The 27,929-nt window shown below is 36.3% G+C and overlaps 1 protein-coding gene and 2 long non-coding RNA genes across 6 annotated transcripts in view; 2 read left to right on the top strand and 1 right to left on the bottom strand.

Moving 5' to 3' along the window:
- The window catches only part of LOC136289397 (uncharacterized), an 88,170-nt gene extending 80,564 nt beyond the window's left edge, over positions 1-7,606 (top strand). For all 4 annotated transcript variants that reach the window (XR_010720790.1, XR_010720789.1, XR_010720786.1 and 1 more), the window contains one exon: positions 2,806-7,606. The gene's annotated coding sequence lies outside the window, so the exon portion shown is untranslated. The remainder of the gene's footprint in view (positions 1-2,805) is intronic.
- A 5,041-nt stretch (positions 7,607-12,647) lies between these two features.
- Positions 12,648-14,271, top strand: LOC136290181 (uncharacterized). The gene is made up of 3 exons (XR_010721029.1): positions 12,648-12,739; positions 13,410-13,451; positions 13,915-14,271. It is a non-coding gene; the product is annotated as an uncharacterized lncRNA (long non-coding RNA).
- A 2,275-nt stretch (positions 14,272-16,546) lies between these two features.
- LOC136289398 (uncharacterized) lies at positions 16,547-26,666 on the bottom strand. The gene is made up of 3 exons (XR_010720791.1): positions 26,572-26,666; positions 23,817-23,932; positions 16,547-17,781 (listed from the first exon to the last, which is right to left on the bottom strand). It is a non-coding gene; the product is annotated as an uncharacterized lncRNA (long non-coding RNA).
- Positions 26,667-27,929: the final 1,263 nt, after the last annotated feature.

Raw genomic sequence — 27,929 nt, 5'->3', positions numbered from 1 at the left:
AGAGTAGGTTAAAGCTTCTGATAGCAGAATTACGGCTGTTTAATCCAAAATGAAAAATTCTTAAAAGCACTGCAGTTTCACAAGAAGGTTTAACTTTCCTTGTCACTGAGTAGTCATCGGAAACTGTACAGCAGAAGTGTGCATACAGTAGTGATCTCAAGCAAAGGGAAGTCTGAAAGGAGAGAAACACTGTGAAGTTCAAAATCAACCAAATAATCCTGGCTGCAGAAGATGAATAGCTCTTTAAAAATGAGTAATGCCAATTTCCAATGACTTGGCACATAGGAACTGAGTATGCTCACAAAGGAGAATGTGACAATTCCTTTAAATCTTAGTAAGAATTAAATTCATGAAGCGTTGAGCTGCCTCTCCTGTCAGCAAGTGGGAAAGCCCGTGACTGGGCTTGGGCCGTAGCTTTCTTTTCATTGCAAGGGACACTCTAGCCTGTCTAGCAGCACATATATTCTGAATTATGAACACCTGCTTAGTAACACTCAAGTATGCACAAGCAGAGACTCTCAACAGAGAAGCCTGTATGAGATCCCTTACAAATAAAACCTAACTGAAAGTACAGTAGTCCCACATCACAATCACATAACTTAGGAAAAAATATCTAAATTAATATTTCTCTTTTTTGATTGTAACCTTGTCATGGCTATACTAGAACACAGCCTGATCCTATTATGCAAGCAGAGCAGGCTTGAGACTTTAATATTCCATCTTGTGACAAAAGCATTTTGGTACGTATTAAACATTACATGCATCTGTCATATATTATATAGACAAAACCAGGAACAAAAAGTTGCATTTCAGAAAGACTTTGGGGCTGCAAGTCATTGTCATTTTTTGTGAGATCTAATGGGTGGTGTGTGTCTGTGTGTGAATGTGTGTGTGTGTGGTATGTGTAGAAAATCTAAAATACAAAAATATTTTTGCAAAAAATATTTAAAAAACCCTTTTGGATCCACTGAAACAGTGAAACAAAGAAAACTTAAATTTTTATGAAAATGTGAAAATAGAAGGTTTTCAAAGTATCAGAAGTTTTCACTTCTTGTTTCTTTTTAGGAGAGAATGTATCAGGGAAGTAGAAACATTGACATCACAATTTACTATCTACGTGTTTGACAAGATGTAGTACGAAGATTTTTTTGCTTTGGTTTGTCTGCCAATACCAAATGAAAAATAAAGAAATGCAACTGCAGTATTTAACTATATTAATTAACTTGGACTTCTCATCTTTAAAATCTATAGATGCATCTCTGTGGTAGGGATCCATGCTTATATAGAGACCCAGTGCCTTCAACTGATTTCCTCTTTCTAAATTTCCAGCAGCGTCAATTATGCATTTTATGCATGGTCACAGGGTTCCATTTTCTCAGCTTTACTGACCTAAGCCTTCATTGAAAAAAGCTATTTGTCACTGCTAACAAGTGTCAGTAATTGATGAACATTTCTTAGTTTCTTCCTCAGTATTTTTTGCACTCTCTTGCTCTCATTAAGTAAATTGGTACTTTAAAGTTATAAATGCAAATTTTAAACAAGATTAGTCTGTTAGAACAATGCCAAACAAAGTAATACAACAGCATCAATAGCAAGAAGAAGTAGAGATAACATTCATGCAATCAGAATCTTTTATAGTATAGAATAGTTATAATGGCGTAAACCCACTACCAGAGGTTTTTTATACCTCTAAAATAGTGTCTGTTCTATTATTAATAGAAATAAATAACAATATTGTGACCCAAGAAGCTTTAAAAGCAGATGAAATGTCTGTAGATTGAAGTAGAGCTTTCATAAACTCTGAACTCTTGAGCCAGAAATATGCTTCATTTTATTGCAGTGAATCTGGGAGGTTACCTTATAAAATTGCAGGCATAAAATACAAGTTGTTTCATGGGTGTCAATTAATACATAATATGCTGATAGTTATTTGATAGCTCTGAATGAGCAATAAGAAATGTTTCAATGAAACAAAGCATCATTATTTCATAATATGATTCTGAATAGTGAAAAGCCTCTTATCACAAGGCAAAGAATGTATTAAAGTAATAAACAGAGGGTCATCTCTCAAATATTCATGAACTGAGTCCTGGGGAACTGTGGTAGTTTAGCCACCACAGTGGTGAAATCACTACAAGAACTTAACTCTTTTCAGTCCACAGCAACCAACATTACATGGCTAAATCTTTGCATGACTTGGAAGGTGGCATATGTTTGGCAGGAAATGTGTCACATTTGGTTTGGTGCAGTTTGTGGCTCATTTTAACAGGAAAATGTTACAGAAGGAAATAATTCACTCTAATACTAAGAGTGGCTTTGATAGCATGTAATGGTTATGAATGCTACTGTTTATGGATAACGCAGCAGGAAAATACATGGAATCTGGCCATAAAAGCTAGCAGAAGATGACAGACTTCCTAATTCTGCTGTTTCGTTTGTCTCTTCTTATCAATTATCATTATAATTCTTATCCGTCTATCCTCCTATGTTCTGATTTACACCCAACTGCTAAATATGGTCTCTGCCGTACTCTTGAATTACCACTTAGCCTTTTTTTTTTACACAAAACTACTTCATATGGATATTATGGCAATGTTATAATATGAGGGGTTGTATTAAAAATATATAAAACGAAAAATATACTGCACCACTGAGAGCCCAGGGACTGTGTGATTCACTGCGCAGATGCTATCAAAAGTGGCACTATGCATTTTTCTGCTGTGCTTTTAGAAGAATTTTACTGTGATCTTTGCATTCCATACTTCTTTATTGTGCTTAATTATCTTCTCTGTCTTCTGCCCTTAGAGGTAGATGAGTGGCAGTTCTTCAGTTCTTGAAATGGAGGATGACACATGGATTTCATCTCATTTGCACAAAGCACAGAAGGAGGAAAAGAAGTTGCTATGGACTTCAAACACCTGCCAGAGACAAATTACTTCAGATCCCCTTTGGAGCTATTAATAACCATGGCTGCAATTTCAGCTCTTCCCAAGTGAGGGGAAGCATTTTAAATGAACTAGTGCAGTGGGTGGTGAGAAACTCCTTGACGCATCTCATGCATTTTTCATCATTATTTTATGGAATTATTTGCCAAGAAAGAGCGCAACAGCAAAGATTCCCTTTCAATTCCTTCAACTCCACCTGACTACATTTTAATTTCCTAATCTGTTATTCTGTGTTACATATATATAGATATATTTATATATTTATATATTACCATTTTTCTGTAGGCTTTGATCTCCTGATCTGGAGATTAAAATTGTAGTAACAGTCACAAAGTCACCCTGGGCTTGCTGGGATGGGGAGAGGAAAATTTGTGTTTTCTGCCCTGAAATGACTCAAAACTGTTTTCAGACATAAGCCAAGTTTCAGACTGCTGCATGAAAATTGTTTCACAGAACTCAAGGACTCCTGGACAATCTTCCTAATTTTATCTAGCATTTTGTTCTTTTCAAAGTTGAGTTTGCACTTGAGACTACAGAGAAAACTGCCAAAGAAGCCAAAGTGATTGCTGGCAAACAAAAGTGAGATTATGACTGATTCTCTCTGCCAGTCAACAGATACTGTTTAGATGTTCTAAATCATCTAAATGGTTTAGACCATGCTGTTAATCTGTTTATTAAAAATAGTAATAGTTTTTAGTCTGGTTCATACAGATTGTCAGCATTCATTAAGCACCTTACTTAAAGTAAAGAATATTGTCAGCAAGAGTCATATTAATAGTCATAACTTCTGAAAACAGAATAATCATTCCCTTGCTTAAAATCTTACCAGTTAGTTATATGAGGCAGCTGCCATAACTGTGGTACTTCAGAGCTCTTCCTGAGGCAAAAACTGCTGCAAGTGCAATGGTAATTTTATTTAGTTATGGAAAGCATTGGAAAATGTTCAGTTACAGCCAACAAAAAATTTAGCTAAATGCTGAGAAAGCATCAAGCTGGTTACTGGGATATTCAGAAAGATCATGGAAAGTCACTTCCACAGGTGGTGTATTTGTGAGGAGAACCAACTCCTAGAAAAGGTTGGAAGTGATTAATCCTGGGAGTTGTGCTGTATGAGAATGTTTCATTTTTATAGAATTTGTGTGTTCATTTCAGGAGCAGAATCACTGAGGCTGATACCACAATTGAAACATGGTTGCACCTTGTAAAGTCTTAATGGAATATCGCATCTGTCAGTGAACATCCATGACCAAAACTGTCATCCAAATCAACTGCTGTCCTTAGTGCAAGATGAGCTATATTTGCTAGGCATGAGTCAGAAGAGATTTATTATGTCATCCTACATAACTTGTGATATCCAAGATACGTGCACAAAGGAAACAGATATAATAAGGGTAATCCACCTTAACAGCTCTGAAACAGCAGCTGGCAGACAGCTGACATGCTTTATGAGGGAGAAAATGCCAAGAACAATCCGTGCTAAAGTCAAAGATCCCACCCAATGTGTCTCTCTGTTAGACTGTAAAAGTTTCTTGTTCTCTGAGCAATGATTGTGTCATGTTCAGGATTTCTCAGTGCCTGATGGCTCACTTCCTATGCTCAGTTAGAATTCAGAAGAGATGCTTCTCCCCAGAAGCCTTATAACTACACATCTTAACATGATCGTATTGATTTTTAGTGGTCTGCAATTGAATTCACTTGTGAGTGCAAGAGCTAAGTTAATTTTCTCACTTACCCTGTAAGAACTTTGGTCCACTCTTTTTCAACTGCTAGATAAGACTGAGGAATGTAAGTCAAGCAGCTAGTTTAGCTTTACGGGTCCTAGCTTAGAAAGTCTGAATCTTTCCCTTGCAGCAAAGTCACCATACTTGAGATCCTTCAGTCAATAAAGCCCAGCTACTCACCTTCAGCTGCTGGGTGTCTATAGCCAGTATCTTTTCTACACACTTAGAAAACATATTCAGTTTGATATAATTTATGTTTGTATCACTTACATATTCTTTAAATTGTAGCAAAGAATCTAAGACACAGTTAAGGAACATACTCTGCTTCAAATATCTTGGTGGGATTGCACCTTTCTAGAGGATGGAAAAGGAATGGAAATAAAAAAGACATTAAAAAGCAAAGTAAAAAAAAAGTCCTGGAGCTCTAGGGGAACCCATAGGCTGTGTCCCTGCAGAAGAAAAAAACCACTTTTCTTCAGAACTGCATGATGGAAAGTACTGAGGGTTTGGGCTGTGGCTTCCTTAGAGACTAATATACACATTCAGTCAGTCAAAAGTTTTTCTCACAGTAACGGTACAATTACCTAAGTTTTTGTGCACTAGAAAGAAGTCTTTTGTTTACTTAGTTTCCATTCTTATTTATGTCATCTGCCTTTTTTGTGGTTGAATACTCTGCCACACGTATTTTCATTTTTTGTTATAATCTGAACAGGAACATTATTGAATTATGAGTGACATAGAAATTATGCCAACCAGCATCAAAAGCTTTTCATTTACCTTATTAAGCATTTATTGTTACTGAGCTTAGTTGAAGGAATTTAAGCAATTTCAAGAGTATAAAGGGGGTTTACAGTGTTTAGTCGTGAAGTAGAAACATCCATTTTCATTGCACAAATAATTAATCTGAAACTGGAATTCACATTTGTGTCTCATCAAAATAAGGCAGAAATAGCATGGTGTGAGATGTCTCTGTTAAATCAAAAGTTTCAGACCCAAATCACAAAAGATAGCAGAAAACAGTGTGGGAATATTGCCTTGGAAATCTGATTGTAAATTCAAGTCCTCCCTGAAAAATGCAAAGGTGAGAGTCAGCAGGAAGTGATGTGGAAATTTCTGTCATTCTGGGGTTACATACTAAGTTTCAAGAACAGAAGTGAAAGATCCAAGAAAACTAGAAGTTATAATAGAAGTTATATTACAATAAAAATATCCACTAAAATACATTTAAGGAGTATATCAGTCTGCTTCATACATTTGTGAAGGTACCTCTTCTTGGTATGGTAGAGTAAATCTCAGAGCTGAGAATAAAAGGCAGTAGAGGAATAGAGACATTGAAGAGCAGAGATTTGGTGGTATCTTTATATCTGCTGAAGACAGAGATACTCTTCTAAAGAGTGTTGCAATCCACCCGTCTTAAATGGTTGTATGAGGGATTTAGCCACTGTTGCATCTGCCCATCACTGTGGACCAGGGACCCTAGATAAGGGAGTTGAAAAAATAAGTCATTTTTATATGGCAAAATGTCAAATAGTAGAAAACCCCAGACCCCAGAAAGGAGCCATGAACTACACCCTCTGCATATGTAGTCAGTTGCTTTTTTGAAGATGGGTAGCTGTAGGTTTTCATTAGGATAAGATCATACATTTCCTGGTAAGTTAAATGCAGTCAGATTCTTCGGGCATGGCTGGAGGATATCTACTAGCAGCAGGAAAGTAAGATAAAAGAACTGGGATGAAAGACTACACATAGAGAAAAAGGAAATTATTTTTAAAAATATAAATTAATTTTAAAACATTCCTGAGTTACTTTTAAAGCACAATATATTTTTTTCCCATGAGACACTTATAACATAATACCTAGTGTTTTCTTATGCATTTATTTCCATTTATTCTTTGATTGTAAAGATTCACCTGTCAGCAGGGGCTCACTTAAAAGTGCAAAAGAGTAGAATTTTGTAGTGACTGATATATTTTGCACTGATGTACATAAAGTAGGAAAAATCTATGAAAAATAATACCAAAATCTGGTTTAGAAAATTAAAAAATGCTGCATCAGTTCTCTAACCTAATTTAGATTCTTTTTAGTGGCTGAATTTCCAGATGGGATGATGAATATTGAGACACAGTAATATTGTTCCTTTTCAGTAAAGTATCTGAAAGACAGAAATACATGAAAGTAACTTTTAATCATTTAACAACAGTGCAGTGTGACAGTTTTGTTTTTGTTTTTGTTTTTTTTTACCATGTCTTAACTACTAAGTAAATCTATTTCCAAAATGCTTGCAAGAAAAAGAAAAAGAAAAATGAAGATGCTGGAAGTTCTTCAAGATTCAGCGTTCTGCATATTGTGTGTGTGACCTCATGTTTCTTGCAAACCTGAAACAATAATAAAATACACAATGTTTGTTCAAGCCATAGAACACTAAGGGGTCAAATAAGTCTTCAAAATGCAAAAGATTGTTTCAAAAACAAAATTAATAATCAGAAGTCATTATGGGTTAGATTTGTGTTAGATATTAGGAAAAGAAAAGCCTATACTATCACAATAATTAAAAAATGGAATAGGGTGCTTAGGGAGAAGCATAGTAAACATCCATGGAGAGCACATATCTGTGGAGGGTTTTCTCATCTTGTTTTTTAGAAATAGGTTATGCAAGGTTCTTTCAAGAGTGTTTTGATTACAGTTGCTCCTTCTGTAGGCAAGCAGTTGGACTTGATTGACCTTTCAGGTCTTGCTGTGAGTCCTCCTATATTCTGTATTTGTAGGAAATGCAGATTACTTGTTCGCACAGAACTGAAAAATGGTGGTAAACAAGGTGGCAGATAACACACACACATAGCTATTTCCATGTTGTGGTTAAATAGATTACATTTCATTTAATTTGAGCACAGATATATAAATGTATGCTAGACTACAGAAAAAATAGAAACTCCTACTATTTGAAAGAAAATATTACAATAAATATTATTTATCAGTAAAATACCAAAATACTCTGTGCATTCTGATTTTAACAGATGCATTTGGTGCAGCAGACTTTCATTATAGGCTAATAAAGCTCCTTTTTATTTACCTGAATGAATATCCTCAGTTGTGCACCAGACAACACCAGAGAGAAATGTTGGCAAAGAAGCAAACTCAGAATTACATAGTCATAGAGCTGACTGACACCCAGGCAAAAAGGTGCCGTGTGGACTTAGAGTTTGATGGAAGCCTTACTCGGCTACTGTGACACTGCAGATTCACTTACAAACTATGATATTGCAGAGCCTGGACATTTTAATCTATGTGTTTTCACAATAGGTGTGAAGATAAAGATAAATTAAATGTTCTTGTTTTCATGATGCCCTGGTTTCAGCTGGGGTACATTTAATTTTCTTCCCAACAGCTGGGTTTTATGGTATAGTGCCATGCTTTGGATTGAGGGTGAGAATATTATTGATAACACTGCAATGCTTTAGTTATTACTGAGCAGTTTTTACACTAAATCAGGAGACTTTTCAGCATCCCATGCTGCCCTGCCAGTGAGTAGACCAGGGAGTACAAGAAGCTGGGAGGGGACGCTGCTGGGGCAGCTGACCCCAAATGACCAAAGGGATATTCCAAACCATATAGCATCATGCAAAAAAAAAAAATTGGGTGGAGTTGGCTGGTGGTAGTGGAGGGGTGTGGGATGGGCATCTCACTGCTTCACTGCTTTGTGACTAACTGTTTAAACTCAACCTGCAAGTTTTATCTTTCTATTGATTCTTTCCCCCAGCCCAATGAGTGAGCAACTGCATGGTGTTTAGCTGTATGCCGAGTTAAACTGTGACACAAGAAGACCAAGAAAATGTTGTTTACAGATGGATTTGCTCTTCACCTTGCCAGGATTTTACCCCATAGATTTTCAGCTTCATCCTGAATGTTGTCTTCATCCTCTTTCATTTGGTGTAAGAAATCTAGCATGCAAAATTGTAGTAATGTAATTTTAATTAGAAGAGAAAAATGAGAGAAAGTGGACTTCACACGAGTTGGCTTGGAAATAATTATGAAAACTTTTTCTTCCAAAATAGCACGTGTAACAGAATCCATTATAATTTAATGAAGATTAAATTGTATTTATTAACATAGCTGATTTTTTTTTTTATTATGGCAGTATATAACAACTTTGTTTCCTTATGTCTGTCAAGAATTCCATGCATCACTGAAAGCAAGAGCTAGTATATATGCCTTCTAATCTGAGACACAATGTGATTTATTTTACTTACTGGAGTTGTCTCTATCACTTGCCAGTGAGTCTGTAACTTTATTAGGCTTGTTCTTCAGTAAGGTCCAGTAAGCACTCATGGCACGGTTATACATGGTATCCTGGTTCTCAGGATCCAGCCTCAGTTCAGAAAGCATTAATACAGTAATGTGAGTGAGTCCTGAAAGCGTTCCTCGCACCAACATAACTGGTAATTTCTCACAGTCTGAGTAATTGTACTTCATCAGCTATTGCCTTGTTGCACACACTGAAATGCCAAGGCTTTCAGTTATTTCCCTCTCACAAGAGTCAACAGCAAGTGTCAAGAAAAGAAAATAGAGTGTCAGCAAGGGGATGCTGGCCACACAAAGAGGTACTACTAGCAAATGTGCAAACATGCAGCTGCTAATGTTAGAGGTGCAGTGAAGCCCAAAGACTGACTGGATTGCTGTGTTCTGCAGCAGAGAAATGAAGAGGTGACTCATAAGGCACGAGCAGTCCTGCTCTGTAACAGAGGTGTCTTTACATTTTCAGATAACAACTATGTTTCCCAGTTTCCTAAAAAGAGTAAGAATGTGTCACTTGGGGGAATTTTAATCTCATTTTTCAAATTGTCATTTAGTATGCACTATAACTGGAAGATAGACCCAGTGTAGTGATGCATTTTTGGTTTTATCAGTTTTCTGTATGCATTTGTTCTTTGTTTTATACTGTTTTTATATGTTATAATGGTTTATCTCATGAACCCCCATGTTAACCCCTTTTTGGTTTCCCCCCAATGATTGTGAGGTGTCAATCATAATCATGGGTCCTGTCCATCACTTTCACAGCCTTGTCCTGATGTCTAGAAGGTTTTAGTGAGGACATCAAGTGATTTGGTTGTTCTCCCCTCCCTTGATTTATCTATTTGTTCTATTAACTGTCATTTATGTTCAGGGTCACTCCCTTCACCTTTTGGATTAGTTCCAAGCTGTTCCCTTCCCATTTCTCCACCCCCATACTTAAGGTGCTGTACAGAGAGGAAACCTGCTTTTGTGGGCTAACTCTCTGGGTGTGAACAAGTCCTGTGTGGGCTTAATAAACCCCAGCTGAAGTTCCTCACAAGAGTCCTTCTTTATTCCTCACCACTGTTCATCCTTCTGTGAAGGCAAGAACCCACAGGATCGGGAATGTATCCCAGGATACAAAACCATACCTGTTTTGCTGCTTCGGTGCCAGAACTAGCCAGAAAGCAGGATGTGGGTTCCCAAGAAACGCACCACAGCAACCCAGGAAGATCTTTGTTGAATTACGAGTACAGATATAGAGATTCCAAGAAATTTTCTCAGATTCAGTCCCTACTGGAAATCTTTTGGTGTTCTCTCCTTTCATTTTCTTATAAATAAAGATTATACCAAGTTCTTCATGAGATAGTGACTTACCCGTATACTTCATGAGACCATTCTGTAACCTGATGATATGGTTCAACCACCAGAAGATCTCAGAAACTTTTCAGATACCATTTTCTGTAATTCTGTCTGATTTTTAATACCTTCCAGGATTTATTGGACTGTGAAAAAGCACAGAAATAGCCACTCTTGTGTAACATTTCTTCTTCTCATGTATTAAAGAGACCAAGTACAGCAAGCTGAAGACATTAATCATCTGGAAAGGTAAGAAACAGATCTTAGCCAAGCACTGGAAATTATGAGATCTGGGTTATATAACCCTTGACAAATTGTGTTTCTGTTGACCAAATGGACACTTAACTGTTTTTTTCAGGGTGGTAAAACAGAAATGAGAGAAAACAGCAAATCTATCACCTGCTTTCCCATCCTTATTTTCAGAAATGATAATCAGTTGAAAGGATTTGAGTATACTTTCTAAAACTGAAAACTTGAGGCCCTTCCCCTTGAGATAATACATAAAATATTAGAGTATCTGGTGTGGGAAATCATACTGTAAGTGAACAGAATAGGCCAGGGCAGGATTATCAATAGAGACTCAGTTGTAATTCCAAATACTCTCTCTTCTCAGAAGACAAAGTTTACCTGGGAGTCTTGCAGAAATCCAGTCCTGTCTTGACAGAATGGATGTGAGCAGGGAAGAACTGGGCTGAAGCACTGGTACCAGATGTAGGGCATGGCCATGGCACAGAGGTGTTTTCTGTGTATAAATGAAATCAAAGAAATACAACAGAGGTAGCCTGAAAGATGTGTGTATCTCAGTGTCATCCTAAGAATGGGGAATGAAACATTATGCTTCAAACCAAGCAAGCTTAGGTGGGGTTATTTTGCTTTGGTAATTTAGTTGATTGTTTGATTTTCTTTACTGCTCCATAGTAAGTTGCAATGACAACTCAAAATTGAAAACCTTTGTAGAAGTCCAAATTAATAATCTGCTTATTCAAAAAATGAAAAATATTATGATACTGTATGACCTCAGCAATAGTTTGGTCTTGTTTAGAAGCACAGACTTGGGAAAAAGCACTAAATTACCAAAATAATTCCCATATCCCTTTCAGAATATAAACAAAGGATGTTTCTATACTGACAATGGGGTAGGCAGACAATCAACAGGGTTGGCACCTTTTAAATAGAATCACTAATGCTTTTTGTGTGGCAGTGATGTTGCAGCCTTATTGGAATTGCAAAGAAGATGAAGAAGGGCAGGAGAGGTGAACAAAGTGATAAAGGATTTTAAATGATCCCTTTGTGCAATATGCAAACTCCTCTTTACTTTACTGTATTTGTTAGGTCTGGCTGAATTACTTGGGGTGAATAATTTATGTCACTACTTTTTGATTTTTTTCTATCAAATGGATTATTTCAAGGTCTCTACATGAAGCAGAATCATGCCTGATTAATACTTTGGTAACCTTCTTTCCTATTTACAAATTATTTCAAATAACACCAAATTATTTGCAACCATATCTTCATGTGAGTTTGACCAATCAACAGTAGAGAAAGAGTGTTTTCAAAATAATAAAAACTTATAATGTATAAATTTTAAAAAAAATCCTTTTTAAAATATACTTTTAATTTTTAAAAAGCACTAATAAAAAAATCAGATATATATATATATATATTTATATTTTTTTAATTGCCCTTCAGGGAAAGCAGGAGACATGATAAATATAATGCAGGTTACTTCTGAGCTCTGTGACTTCATAGTTAATTTGTGACTCAAAAATAAACATTTCTTCTGATTGTACAGATTGCATAAAAAAGAACATGAAGGCAGAATTTAGAGAAGCATTTCAACAGAAGAGACAATCCCTGGGGTTTTAAAACTGGTATGATAACAGAGAAATCATTGTTAGAGGAGCAAGGACTATTCCTCCACGGGTGATCTGAATCCAGAAGGCCAGACAGAAACAGAGCACTTGCACCCAGGTGTGCCTTATCTACTTCCTTAAAACATGCAAGCTGCATGCATTACAGTCCTGTCACAATTTGTCTTCTGCAGGAACCACACAAAATTATTATTCTGCATATCATCAGTTTCTCTGGGGTATCCTGAAAGAGGGGAATGGGAATCCACAAAGGTCCAAAATGTGGAGACCTATCAACTTAACAGCCTTACTTTATTTGCAGGCAAAGCTCCCCTCCTCCCACGCCCCACAGCCTATACAAGCTGAAATAAATTAAAGTGTCCTAGCTATAGCTGTTCACTCTGCAACTTTGATTCTGTGAGTGGATATGAATTCAGAACCCTTTATGGTGCTATGTGGATAACTAACCATCTGTATCTGCTCTTATTTTATGGAAGTATCAGTATCTTAAGAAACAATTGACTGATCACATAGGAACTGAAAAAATTTGCGCTTCAGCTGTGATGTTGACTCTGCAGTGACATGAATTGCAAAAGTGAGTATTCTAAAAGTACACAAAGAGGTCTTTGACTACTCCAGTAAGCTGATTTGTTAACTGGAATGGCAGCATTTTATAAAATTACTCTTTAATATTATTATGATTCCTCTCCGAAATAGTTGGAATTGTTGAGGTTTTTTTGATTCTTTTACTGAAAATGTGATTTGAGTTTTAAATTTGACAGAACAATCCTAATACTTCAGAACTGTCAGAATTTGTATTTATTATTTGTATTTTTTTAATCTGTATTTATTTTTCCTGTGTGAATTATACCTAGCAGATGATTAACATATTTTAACATAGGTTTTAAGAGAAAGATAATAAAAACTGCAGAGGTAGGAGAGTGCTAAAATGCCTCATAATTCTGTGCATCCTTTATTGAAGTCATTTGATCCTTCCTCCCTATTTCAAATAATGTTCTACATCAAAATGTATAGTTTAACAAAAAATAATCTATTGTATTTCTTTGGGCAAAAGTAAGTTTAAATTAGTTGTGAAATATCATCTATTTCAATTAGCTTCAGAGAACAATGCCTTTGATAGCTTTGTCTGAGGCTTTGGCCAAAGGACACTACCTAAAGGAGGAACTGTATTCTGTTATTAAATGTTTTTTTTGTTAGCATTTTTAAATGAAGGCTGCCCTCATTTTGTTTTGTTCTTCATTCAGGTAGTTCACCAGTTGAGAATGTACTCATGCACAGAGAAGCAGGTAACATATTCTTTAAACAATTTCAAGAAATTGTGTCCTAGCTTGCTTGGTGTTTTTTTTCTGGCAAGAAACCCCAAAGCCATAGGTCCAAAATAAAGCAGTGTTTATCACAGTGTTTTAAATGTCAATAGATTTCTATTGTTACTGTAATAAAGACAAGCTATCATATTTACTGGTTTTATCAATAAAGAGAGCATCAGCTGAACTGAGAATACAATATTTATATTTCATTATTGTCTTTAGGGCAAATGAGTCTGCAGCTAGGTGTGGTATGTGATGGAGATGATAATATATTAAGCCTAGATCTTGTAAATAAGTGATGGTAGTTTGACTGCACCAGGACCATCAATCTTTGTGTGACCTGCTAAAAGACTGGATCTGATTTTTTATGTCTCATGATAAGAGATTTCATATATCTTCTCATCATAGCATTTGCCTGCTTTTCTTGTATTTTTACTCACAGAATCACAGTATCACAGAATCATCAAGATTGGAAGAGACCTTCAATCACTTTGTCCAATCATCAACCCAGCACCACCATAATCACTCCATGTGATGGTGATGGTGACTCTGCCACCTCCTTGGGTAATTTATTCGAATACCTAAACTCTCAGTGAAAAAAAAAATTCTACTATCTAATTAAACCTCCCCTAGTACAACTCAAGGCCATTTCCTCTTGTCCTTTCACTTCACACCACGGAAGAGACTGACCCCTACCTTACTACAACCTCCTCTTTAGGTCTTTCTAATACAAATAAAATTTCTTAGAGGAAACAAGAATAGGACCATGACCAGTTGTTTAAGGCCAACTACCCTGCTCCCAACTAGATAAACACCAGTACAGTGTTACTATTAAATAAAAAAAATTCATTAGGTTTTCTAGCTTTTCTCTTTGGTTACTGTTGGTTACCCTTACATGCTCACCAGCATCTATGTTCAAGTTTATATTGCCATTAACTTTTTTAGATACTGCCTTGCAGTACTTTGCTCAAATATGTGCATTTTGAAGATGCCTTGGAGGGGCCACCAGTTTTAACATCACAGAGATTTGTTGAATGATTTTTAGAAAGCCTTTCTCAAGAAAAAGAACAAGACTAAATTTTGTTCCTTCAGTTTGGATGTACTCACAGAAATTAAAAAGTTGAGTTCCCATAACTCTCGTATTGCTTACTGACTTTTGATTATGACATGGCATACTACGTGTGTCTTTCTGACTGCAGAGCTTCTTTCTCTCTCTCCACATTCCTCTCTAGTCAGATTGCAGCTCTCACCACTCTTGGATATCACATGAGAGCATCTAGCAGTGGGTGCTTGGAAACAGAGCAAGAGTAGGAAAAGTGCACTTCTCCCTGAACATTCAGTGATAAATTGAGTGTGAGGTGGTGATAAGGGCTACAGTCAAGTTCAGGAGTATTGTAAGTACCTGCAGTCTAATAATTTTTACACATTTCACTTTTAAAGAGCTTCTTACAATTGGGCATCACCCTATCTTGTGAATTTAATAATACTGAAAATTTAATACTGAGAATTTAAGTTCTCAGTTCTTCCTCTATTGGCAAGACATTAATGATCTTTTCTATCTTTTTCATAATATTCCTGTTTTATCAGTTCTCCAGCCCATAAGTCCTAAGCTATTCAGTTATTGTACAGAAGCATTTTCATGCCTCCAGTCATCCTTTTCTTCCTTCTTGGTGTTGTTCTTGGTTCTGCTACATGTCCTTGACACAGACGTGATCAAAATAATCCACATAGCATACAAGATGTGGACTTCCTCAAAATTGGATTGTAACTTTTGTCTAATTTTCTTTATGTCTCACCAACATTTCAGCACCAGGTATGTGTTTGTGAACTCCGTTGAACAATGACAAGATGAATAATCCACAATGATTCCAAAATCTCTTCCCTAAACAACAGGAGCAAGTTTTGTGCCCATCAGGGTATGTGGGTTGACAGGATGGTTTTCCTACATAATTTTTTTGTATTTCTTTACATTTCCATCAGAGAAATTAAATGGTAGGGTAGTAAGCCCTTCTGTGAATATCATTACAGTACCTCCCATGTTTATTTCCCTTCTATGCCTGACAAGCAGATTCAGTGACTTTGGTTGCAACTCTGTCCTAAGTGTAATAAATGTACTTGTCTCATTACATTCACTCCTAAATCTACTGGGTTTTTTGTTTGTTCCCCATCACAGACAAAGCTTAACCCTCTCTTTTTTTTTTTTTTTTATCAGTATATATCCCCTGCAGAACCTTTCTCCCTCTGAGCTGAACTGATTTATTGCTTGTAATTTCGCATCTTGTTTGCTGCTTTGTCAATTTGCCTGGGGCTTCTCAAACTTATTACGGCATTTTAATAAATGCCATCTGCTTTTCTGTACTATATGATGAAAGATATGGGTCTTCCCAGTGTATCTGCCATCAGTTTTGACTTTCAAAGATGATACTTTCTCTTAAGAATGTAGAATCATATTTTCACTGGTATTTCTTGCAGTAACTTGAATTTAGATTTATCTCATTTAACTTCAGGGACCGACCTGAGGTGTCTGTAATAAGAACACAGTTGTCTTTGGTTCATTGTGGAATCAATGCAGTGAAAGTGTGCATAAGAGGATCCACTTCATGTAAGCATTGGCTCAGAAATCTCAGAAATACCTGTCTTTCCCTGGCTGAGACTAATATGTAGAACCTCAAAGACTTTTGCTGGTAATTTAGATACTCCAATTGCATGTTGATGTTAGATTAATTAATTCCAGGCTGTGGTTTTTTAAAATGTGAATTATTCAGAGCCACAAATTATTGAAAATAGTAGTCTTCAGTAAAAAAAATAGAACAAAAATAAAGGGGAAAAAAGTAGAGAAAGGAAAATAAATAAAGGAGAAAAAAGGTTAATAAACATTCTACTTTATCAAGTCAGAAAAGGTATAAAATATTCTCAGACCTATCTTGACAAAGATCAGTCATTTTTGTGAGCCGCTTCTACAACAGTTGTTATTCCTGGTACTTCCAGACAAGACAAGTATATATAAACACAGTTCACATGGACAAAAGACTACAAAAAAAAGCTCAAGTTCTGCTTAAATTATGTTTAAAAAGAAGAGGAATAATTATTTTGCCATAATCTTCCCCTACCTTGACTCTGGAAGAGAAAAATAAGGGCAATTGGGAGGAAACAGGTTTTCTGTAACAGCTCCTTCAGCAAACAGAAAATTAGGCATTTTTGCTGGATGGAATAATAGAGATTTTTCCATTTGAATTACAGATAAATGCCCTGTAAGGTGCTTGTTTATGCATAACTGTACTTAAGAAATTATTCAAAAGGCTGCCATGACCTGTTGCAAGGGATGTATACACTATGATACAGATTGGAGAACACTCCCAGCCACACGCTATCTAGCTCAGACAGGTCTGAGCTTGTGCCAGGATAACCTTTTTAATTTAGTTGAGGAACACCCACAGGACTATGGCCCTTAAAAGACGACTGTTGTAGCGTGAAAAAAAAAATCCAGAAATATCATAAAAGAGACCTAATTTTCTGGATTTTTTTCCTCTGTTTTGAATTCTCTGTGCACACTTTAGATTAAAGGGGACAATAAATAGGTTGCTTCTCACATTAAAGCAAAAGGGAATTTCATTAAATAAGTTTTCCTTTCTATTACGTAAAACACCTTTGCTGACCTACTACAGAATTCAGTAATTGCTGACCGAAAAGAGCCTAGCCCCTCATTACAGAAGATAACCTGATACCTCTGCTATTGTTATCAATCTCTGATGAGGGCAAGAGCTGCACAGAGCCCCTGAAACCATCTCTACCTCAGTTCTGAAACAGGAGACAACTAACATAGTAGAGCAAGTCCTCTATACCTCTTCTTCATTCAGCAGTTGCTCTCTGGAGGTGCCAGCTTCAGGTTAGAAGCTTAAGGTGGTTATACTCAGAAGGATACTTAGATTAAGTTTATGGAGCCAAAATGCTCTTTCCTTGTGAAATGAAATGATTCTGGAAATGCTTTGCTTCTGTCACGTGTGTGTAAGTAACCACTATGTTTGAGGTAGAGGTTTGTCCCACCTAATCCTTATCTGAGTGCACAAAGGGGCCAAAGGACAATGAGGCTGTTAAGTTTTCTATGTTTGTTCTCTGTGTTGGTTAATTTAATAGCAATATAAATGCAAAGACAGAAAAGTGCTTTGATCCACTGAAAATATACAGGCTCTTCTATTACTTTCGGATTAGAGAAACCATATGCAGGAGAAACATACAGAAACTCAAGAAATAGCTGTCCACTCATCCCAGTACTAAAAGTGTAGAGGAACAGGAGCATTTCAGCAGACCTCTGAAAAGACAGACAAAAAAGGATTAAGAGGAGATAAATATCTCACTGTTGAATATAATTTAATATAATTTAAATGCTGAAAAGAGCTATTCTCTTTTAAAAAATCTCTCACAAATCTCTTATGAATTATGAAAAATAAGCTAGCCAGATGCTGGCTTCACTGTACAGCAGCCTTTTTATACAGGCAACACTGGAAATAATTGGTATCTTCATAGCATCAGGCAAATTGGCTCTATTGAATAGTCTGATACAAAAATGTGTGGAATCTGTTGTCAGGGAGAATCTTCAACCATTGTGCTTTATAATTGCAAAGAACTGGATGGTGCAAAATGATTCCTGCCCAGATTTGAGTGATTTGGCATGGATGAGACTAGGCGGAAGGGAAGGAGGTAAATTTCTTTCTCATTTCTCAGAGCATCTCTAAGATATTAAGGAGGGGGGCAGAATCCTTGAGCTCCAGAGACTTTGTGACTGTGCTGGAGTATATTCAGCAGAGGATTCAGAGGCTGTTTCAGCAATACATGTGCACATAAACTCAAACCGTCATAAGCTGTAAGGGAACTGGACTCAGGTGAGATAGTACAATTAGAAACATATGCTAGGTTTTAAACACTGCAAGCACATTTTGTGGCTGGGAACAGCTGTTGTTATGACTGTTTTAAATATCTAAGCACAGGAAAGGACAAGAGACCTCCATAATATATGTGACAAGAATAAAACTACAGCCTTAATGGAATTTTCTTAATTTTATTTTTTTAATTAAGGGTGTGGGATTAAGAACCAAAGCCATTTTAATATTTATTGTCTAGAATATGTTTTATATGGTTTCTTCCAGTCATTGCTCATGAAGAAATTTTACTTTAGATACTTAATTTTATAAAATATTAGAGTTCAATCCAAATCATGTCAGCTGTCCAAAACATCTCATAGGAGCAGTCTTATGATAGCATTTTAAAGGCACACCCTCTCTTCTCTAGAGCTAGTTAGAGGCCAGGCAAAACACTCTTAGAAAAATTATGCTGGACTGCAGGAAACCAAACCTAGGCATTGCTTTATGGATGACAGAGTCCAGTGCAGGAGTCACAGGACCCAGGACACCTGTAGCCACATATTGAAAATGTTTCTGCAGCCTAGGGAGAGCCATATGAAGCTTAGTCACATGTACATGCAGATGCCACATATGTTTATTAGGGAGATAAATCCCAGCCTCTGGGCCTGATTCAGCTGCCAATACAGACACTTATGAAATGTCCTGAGCTCTCCTGCCTGGTATTTGCTATTTTATATGGACTTGGGTCCCCTGTAGATCCTGTGTCATAACTGTCAGCTGTACATGAACATGTCTGATAGTTTACATCTTGATGACACTAGATGCTCCTATTTCAAAAATCACTGTATCTGAATCAAGCACAATTACCTTTCCAGTGATTCCAGATTCATTCAAATTGACCAATTAGTAACTAGACATAGAAATGTCCACTTGCCTTGAAAATAGGAAATATTTTGAGAAAAAAAGTTTGCTTTGCTGTTAAGTTGCTCTTCTATGTGTTAATAAGGGTCTAAACCTTTGAAATTGTTGCTAAAAACTCAGGACACTTCTCAGTTTATCCAAAACCAGATAATAAAGAAAGATTTATGCACTTCATAAATCACTAACATTTAGTATTCTCATTCTCAGGCATGAATATCAACACCAGCTGATACTTCATTGGTGAATTCTCAGGGAAAAAATTAGGACCCTTTCTCATGGGAAAGGTCCCAATTGTAACAAGAAGTTACACAATTACATCCTACGGGAAATTACAGTTTCATCACAGTTGGAATAACCAGTATGAGTGTAATAGAATAATATTTCTCTGGGGGAAAAGTACCTGATAACCTTGATTTTCCTATAGTGGTAATGTAGCAAACATAATTTGTTATCTAGTCCTTGTTTACATTCAGGCAGTTCTGAATTTTATTTGATACTTAAATTATTTTGTTTCATGGTATATAAATGAAATAATCTTTCATTCACATGACATTTAATATCAGAAAATTGTTTTCGTCCACATGCAGGGTTTTCAGAAGTCCGAGTTCATTCTTCTGAGGGAAGTACGCTTTCCACTGATAATTACAAGAATCATGATTTTGTGGTAATTTGTAAGGAAAAACAATCTGAAATTCTAGACTTCCCTGTTAGAATATGAGATTTGGTTGAAATGTGAAACTATGGTCTCCAGCTGGCTATATAGCTATGATTGTTGTGTCCTTAATAATGCAAGAAATGCAATGAGCAAGAGAGGGAAACCACTGTTATGTTCTCTACTAATTATCAGTCTCCTCGTCCGGCTCTGGATCCAAACCAAATTCTCTGCCACAGTTTTGGAGAGAAAAGGGAAAAGCTGAACATGCTTGAAGTTTTGTAAAAAATAATGAACAGCAATATATCACCATCTTCATTCACATAACTCTATTGTTCATTCTACTCATACCTTTTTATTGAAAACATATACACCAGAAATGGATCTCATTCATCATTCCTTTTTTTCTAAGAGTGGCATTCAGAAGCGCAGACCATTTTAGTTAGCAGCTTCTAATACATTTAAGGTCTATTATGTCAGCCTTGGAAGAAATTGATCCTTTCACAGTGACAGCATTACAGAGAATGCCAAAATCCTTTTTCAGTCCATGTGATCTGTGCTGAGATGTATTCACTGGGAAATACCTTTCATCACACCACAGGGAATTTCATGCTAGTATATCAACATTAAAAATACATTTTTATAATTTTTTCCACAAAACTTTTAGTAAGAATTTATATGCGCTGTCACATACTAGGCTGTCTGTGTATATGTTCCTTGGCATATAGAATAATGATAGCATAAACCTGAGGTACAGCATCAATGTCAGCACACTCCCTCAGCTATCTACAGAACCACTTCAGCTTTTTAATGTGTCAACTTAAAAGTAGCTGCCTTACATCCACTGTATTCACCTACAATAGAGAGGCATCCACCTCTGTATTGCTGCTATTTTAGAAAATAGCTTACACTGACAACAATTCTGTTTTTCTTTAGAAAATCCTTGAAACAAAATGGTCATATCTGTTGCTTTCTTGTCTAAAATAAGTATCTGTCATTTATACTACATCAGACCCTTAGAGAGTGCTTTTCAAAAGGTAATAACTATTTTTCGCAGCACTCAGTGCATTAGGATTTGCTCATTTGTCAGCTGAGTAACTGAAGATGTAAGGAGGATAACTGACTTAATCAATGCTGCACAGGAAGCTCATGACAGCAATAGGTGCAGGGTTCAAGCCTTTCTCTTCACTGTTCTGAATGCTTTTCCACTTTGTGAGTGAAAGACCATTTTGTTCTGTTTTTCTCAGGACAGAGGAAATAATTCATCAGTGAGGACAAATAAGCTATTTTTTTTCTTTTTTTATATATAGAGAAATTGTTTTAAATTTTTAAAAATATTTTCCAACCGGACAACAGTCAAAGTTGGTTTGCGATTGCTTTACAGATGATTTTTCACCTACTGAAGGTTAGGTGACAAACTCCAGTACTTTGTCCAAAGAAGGAACTCCTGAGGTTTAGGATAGGAGATCAGATTTTTCCTAAGATAAAAAATCTCCATGCCAATGCACAGTGGCTTGCTTCAATCAGGAAATATAATCTTATTTTTTTATACAATCCATAAAGTAGAGTGGGATTTTCTCATATTCATTTTATGCTTCCCTCTGTAAAATAGAACTAAAGACTTTATTTTCAACAAAGATGCATAACTGCATGAACAGTGATTCATCTGGTCAAATTTAGTCATCTGGGTAATAGCTTACAATGCACATACATTAGAACTGACCAGTTCAGGTGTGGCAGTCGAGACTGAGACCTCTTAAGTCTACTGAGGTGAGAGTTGCCAATGCTGAATTCTGTTTTATCCAGAAATTTAGGACCATTTATTCTTCTCAGCCTAGCTGAACCATACAGATAAGAAAGTAGATTTTTACTGTCCTTCTCATGGACATCAAATAAAATATGTTGAATTGCAGTGGCAGACAGATTATGGGGGGAAAATGGAAAAAGGTGTACTTCTCTTCAGTTCTGTGACTCTGAGGCCAAAAACCAGACTAAACCAGGAGAGTTGTGATATGTCCATGAGGTGTTCTAAGGCTGATGGGAAGTAAACTCTATTTGCAGAGTTTTCCTATTTCTTATTATTAAGAAATTAATAATTCATTATTATTATTACTGTTGTTATTAAGAAATTAATAATAAAGTCAGAACACAGAGGTGCATCTGTGATCAGATCACCTGCATTTCATTTACTTGCCCTTTCAGGAGGAGAAAGTAAAATTAGAAACAGACTTAAGAATAGCCACTGGCACATTTTCCCCAAACATATTGACTATTGTCTAGAAAAATATGAGGAAGCAAGGGTAAAATCATGCCTGTGAGCTTGCTTACAATCAATACCACAGATTGTTCCCTGTCACTAAACCCAACGGTGCCTTGGTCTTGTTTTGTTAAATAGGCAGACTTACCCTAAAATTCTAAATTCACCTACGATCAGTGAAGTCAACACCGATGGTTTTGGCCCAATGTGATTTGTATGCTGCTTTTTTTTTTAGATTATTTACTTATAGCAACCTTTCTATTCTTCATTTCCATGTAATACATATGGCAGAAAAAAATTCTATACAACAGTACTGACAAAAGCTGAACCTTCTCTTTAGATTATAAGATTGAATTAATTCTGAAAGATAGCACGATTTGATCTTATTTTTCTGCCTCAAATGAAATTTCTTCCTTTCTGCTCACCTGTGTTAACATGTTCTTTGATTCTATAATTGATTTCTCATGCCATCCACAACTGTGTATATTTACCATTCCATAAATCAGGATGCAAATGTAGGCTGAACAGCCCTACTGTGTAGCTGTGAATAGGTCACTGTGGCCATAATTAACAATACACCAGTTGATGTTGATGGCTATTTATTGTGCCATTGTTATATTGTGTCAGAAGACCCCAAAGATCAGTGTGTTATCTAGAATTCCTGACTAAATTTGGCAGAAACTAGTGGAAAGGTCAAATTTATATGAATTTTATCTCATGCAACAATTACCATTTTTTTAAAGGGCAGGTTTGACACACTGATAAAATTCTTAAGATATATTTTGCATTTGTGTTCATTACTTAGATGTGTTATCTCATAGAAAAATTAATTTACACAACTTCAATAAGTAAACATTTCTCCTGCCAAGTGCTAGTCCTCGTATACAATGACATTTAGATATTTTTTAAAAAAAAAAAATTGCATTTTTTTTCCAAAACAATTCTGGTATGTGCATTTTCTAGTGAAAATTTTAACTCTGGGTATTACAGGCAGTAACCATTACAGATTACAAAAACTGGAAAACCAAAGAGATAGTGAGAAAAATGAGCTTATTCATTCTGAAGACAAGAAGGTTTATAGGACTGAGACCATTTTCATCTATCTAATGCAGGATTGCAGAGAAGGAGGAGTTAGATTCAGAGGTGCAAAGCAAATGCAAAAAAGCAGAGATGCAGTTGCAGAAAGCGAAAATCAAACTGGCTGTAAGGAAAAAAAAATCACAGTGATGGTGGTAATAACATGGAACAGGGGACCAAACGTCTGTCCCGACCCACAGACATATTGAAAACTTGATTGTGAAAGTTTGATTGACCTGGAAGTCACATTCTCTGAGAAGAGTTCTGAGGAATGATCTGCCTCATATTATATGCAAACTTGTTCTGATTATTTGAAGCAAACCCCAAACTGATCAGCATTGCTACGGCCTCTTGCTTTCCAAAATGCAGTGCCTTATTTGCTGCCGGGGACAACTTCATATTCTCCTGAGGTAAGACAGATGTGTCTGTATCTTGCACCCTAAATTTCTCATGGAGGCTGCTATTAGAACTGATGCAGTCTCAGTGACGGATTTGCTTTACTGTGCAACTGCAAAGAAAGGGGCATGGGTATTGACACAAGGTATTCCCTGTGACATGTAAAAGGCGTTTTCATTTACCTGCAGAAGACACCTAGTGGCAGTGCATGAGGATTAATAAATATTTCAGGACAGTACATTTCCTCTTTCCTGTGTTTTCACCAAATGTTGCCTTTAAGCATCCTGAAATGGAATCCCTGGGGATAGAAATGTAAGACACAAGGGATTACATAGATGTAATCTATAAAGAATCTATGCGAAGAAGTGTTCAGAAGCCTGAATAGTGCTGAAAGTACCTGAACCTTTGTTAGTGACACTAATGTCTTTGTGTTCTCATTGTGTCTGCATATCTTATGAACTGTTATTTGTAAGTTCTAGAATTCAATTGGTCTCTTAAGTAGCTTATTCAATACTTGTATAAAATCCCTGTTGCTGATGACTGATAAGTCTCAAGTCCCAAGTGAAGCCATCTTTCATTTGGGAATATTCTGTGGGTTTTTGTAGTTCCCAGGCCACAAGGGATGGTGGCTCATCCCCATTCTTTCCTTGGTAGATTCAGGATGCTAAGAAAACATCAATTATTCTGATCGACTCAGGATGCACTTTTGTTTTATGTAAAAAAGAGTCGGGATAAGTTAAAGGAAACTGAAAAGATAAACATAGTACAAAGGGTGAAAAGTGGAAGATGTATAGAAGGAGGTTTTCTAGAAGAGCTTTTTAGACAATAGAAGGAGTAGAAAAACAAAAAGGCTGAGAGGAAAATGAGTGAAGAAATTGTGTTCTGCACTTGGGAATCAATGTAGTACTTTTCAGATTGAGAAGCCTGGAAGGAAGAGAGTCTTCTGTGCCTTACATGCAAAACGTATTCTATTCTACCATGCAATGTCAAATGTCTCTGGGAAACCTAAATAGATTACGTCTACCACATCAGCCCTATCTGCTCCCGGCATTCTCCTTTTGATAAGACAGAGATTTATATTCTTATTCTTCTCTGATAGGTGCATCAATCTCTGCTGTCAGGTTGCCTGTCCAAATAACAAACCTGCATATCACAGAACTGTTTTAAATGTAATGTTGATAGATGTTGTTTGTGTGTACTTGGCATCAACTTACAGTCACTTCCCTGCAAATAGCAACTTTCTCAAGAAACCTGTATTTTCTATGTGTTCAATGTCCTCACCATTAAGAATAAATTATGGTCATAGAGTCATTATTTGGGACATTTGTAGGAATTCTGTGCTTCCACATCACTAGACTTATTCCCTAAGTTGCTTTCAGTACCCAATGCCAGTCCCATTCTGGCCTCATAAAACATAGTTTGCTTTTTGGGGACAGAAGAATTGCCAACACTGAACAAAGCTGAATGTTTCTAGTGAAATCTCTGGTCTGAGAAAGCATTGCAAAGTGTTCTGCCTCTGTGACTGCTGCTGCTTGCCAGCACTCACCCACAGACTCTGATAACCTTTCAGAGACCTTCTGCTGTCTCAGCTCCAGGCAACAGCTCCCTGCTCCTCCCTCCTGCCTACAGCACACAGCTGTTTCCCCTTTTCCTCTACTCACAGGTAAATTATTTGTCCAAATACCATCTCTTTCTTACAATTTGTACCTTTTTTTGCTTGTTTTTCTTTTTTCCCCACAGGAGCATTGAACAGCAACCAGACCTTGACCAAGTGGCTGGTCTTAGCTGGTTCAGTCAATGGCAAAATCCTGACTCCCTCCCATATATTGGTTCAGTTCCTGCCCTCATGGTCCTACAGCAAGGAAATCACCCAGAACGACAAGTTATAATCTCTTTTGAATGTTGCTGCACTGCCTCCTTATATAGCACTGATAGAAATATGCTTATGAACAGCAGAAATAAAGAAAATAGAAATAAAGTCATTACATTTTTCTATGCAAATAATCAATTATTTACTGGCTAACACCATCATTATTAAAAATCTTGGATTTTTTTTAAATTTCAAAAATATTCTCCTACATAATTTGCATTCCTAATTGGCTTCCCTCATAACTCAGAGGGAAGTGATTTCACACACTGCTCAGCACACTGCATAGGAACTGTTAATTTCTTGTGTAAGCTACAGACACCTTCATCTGTTTCTCAGTTTCAGATCTGTTGAAACACTCAGTTTGAAAAACTAGTATTTTTCTAGTAATCTGTCATTATTAAGTCACAGAAGGTCTGTTGTAATGCACTGTTTATGAGTTTGCTCTTTTCCTCCATACCCTCATATATCCTTACAACATCTATAAAAGCTCAGGGTGTATCACATACAACAGCATATTCTAAATCTTATTCATGGCATCTTAAAATCCTTTTGCCTCAAGTATTTCAGAATTACCAGATTAAAAATCATGGTCCTGGGGGATCAATATTTTTATGTGATTACAAGACCATATACATTTTTTAAAAAACTACTTGAAGAGTGCTTATGAATATTGTATCTTGTTGATATCTACTAAATATGTAATACTTTTTCCCTGCTGTTATCCCAGGGAAGTCAGCAGAAAACTTATAACAAGTCACAGTGCATCTTTAGACCAAACTAAAAAAACTGTGGCACTATCATTAAAATTCTTTACAGTGGCCATGACAGAATGAGGATGGCCTCAATTCTAATGTAAACAGAATCAAGCAATGGAAGTACTATGTATGTTTCTTGTAAAAAAATCTTGTTTCTTTTTTCAGGAATCCTGAATACCAGTGTAGTGGTTTGAAAGCAAAACAAATGAGAGGCTCCAAGTCAGAGATACAATTTTATAGGAAGAAAGAAAAGAAAGTAAAATAAAATACATGCAATAATACAAAAGACCACTGACAGAGTCAGAATACTACCGGAGCAGAGTGATGGAAGCAGTCCAGATGAGGTGGTCTTCCTGAAGCAGTGATCCTGTAGAAAGCATTGGTAAAGTAACTCTAGTCCTCTGGCAATCCAGTGGGTAAGGATCCCCCATACTGTCCCAAACTCCAGATTATATCCAGGTGAGAATGCTTGGTTCCTCCCCCTGGGCGGAGCATCTCACCATGGGATGATGAGACATGCAGGGGGTCCTTGATGGGCCATTAAACAGAGACAACTCCTGGAGGGAGTTATCTATGAGTCATGGGCAAGGCATCTGATGGGCCATTAACAGAAGATAATGGCCCAGAGGGAGGGGGTCTGGGAAAACACTGCCCCACCCGGATTCAACAGTTCATGAAGATGGTGATAGAATACTTTGTGCACATCCTATGCTACAACCCAGGACACCAGTTTCTAGCAGAATGAACTTAAAATTTTGCTAAAGGAATCTGATGGAACAATTCTGCCTATTGCAGTGATACAACCATTGCAAGGGTTTCTTACCAGTCTGAAAAACAAACTCACAAACATTAAAATACTGAACATGACTGGAAAATTTCCACTTAAAAATATTAATTATTTTATTTATTCAAGACAACATGTAAGACCATTGAGAGAATTGTTTTGAACTCTAGGAAATAACATTTTATTTCCTCTGATTTGGGTGCAAAATTAAAATGGTAAATCATCCATGTAGAATGGAATCTTGGAAAACATCCATTTTAAATTAAAAATTCAGAAATGAAACCTAATTTTTCTATTTCATTCTGTCTCATTTCATTTCATTAATTCAAATATCAGATTAATTAACTCAAGTGTTATAAACTTTGAAAAAACCAAGTTAATCAAAACTAGCCCTTTTCTGAATATAGTTTCAAGTCATAATATTCTTTACAGCTATACATTTTCAATGAAGCAATCAGATATTTATATTGCATACTGAAAATGTCATTTTTTGAGGACATGATGCTTACAATGAATATTTTAAGTCGTTTTTCCTTAGGGTTAAACAAATCAGCAGTCCTGTTAAATTTTTTAGTTTGAAGGTTAAATATGACCACATTTTTGTAAAAGAAAATCCTAAATTCCTGAAATTAAGGATTTTTTGAAAAATATTTTAAAACATGTAAAATGTAGATGTCCAATCACAATGAAATCCAGGATACTGACAATTTCTAAGTTAAGAATTTAGCAACATAACAGTAGTATTAGTGGATAGCACAAAATTGGGTTTGGTACTGTGTTATAGATTGTTGTATTGTATTATTGTACTTTTGAAAGACTCTAGTCTCTTTACAATTTGGTCAATACTGAAAATTAAGGTTTTTCTTCCTCTTCCTTGATGCATTTA

Source organism: Chamaea fasciata, unplaced genomic scaffold, assembly GCF_029207755.1.
Source record: "Chamaea fasciata isolate MVZ Bird 193981 ecotype frontalis unplaced genomic scaffold, bChaFas1.0.hap1 SCAF_5, whole genome shotgun sequence".
In the NCBI taxonomy this organism is placed as follows: Eukaryota; Metazoa; Chordata; class Aves; order Passeriformes; family Sylviidae; genus Chamaea; species Chamaea fasciata.
This window is presented reverse-complemented; position numbering and strand designations above follow the sequence as displayed.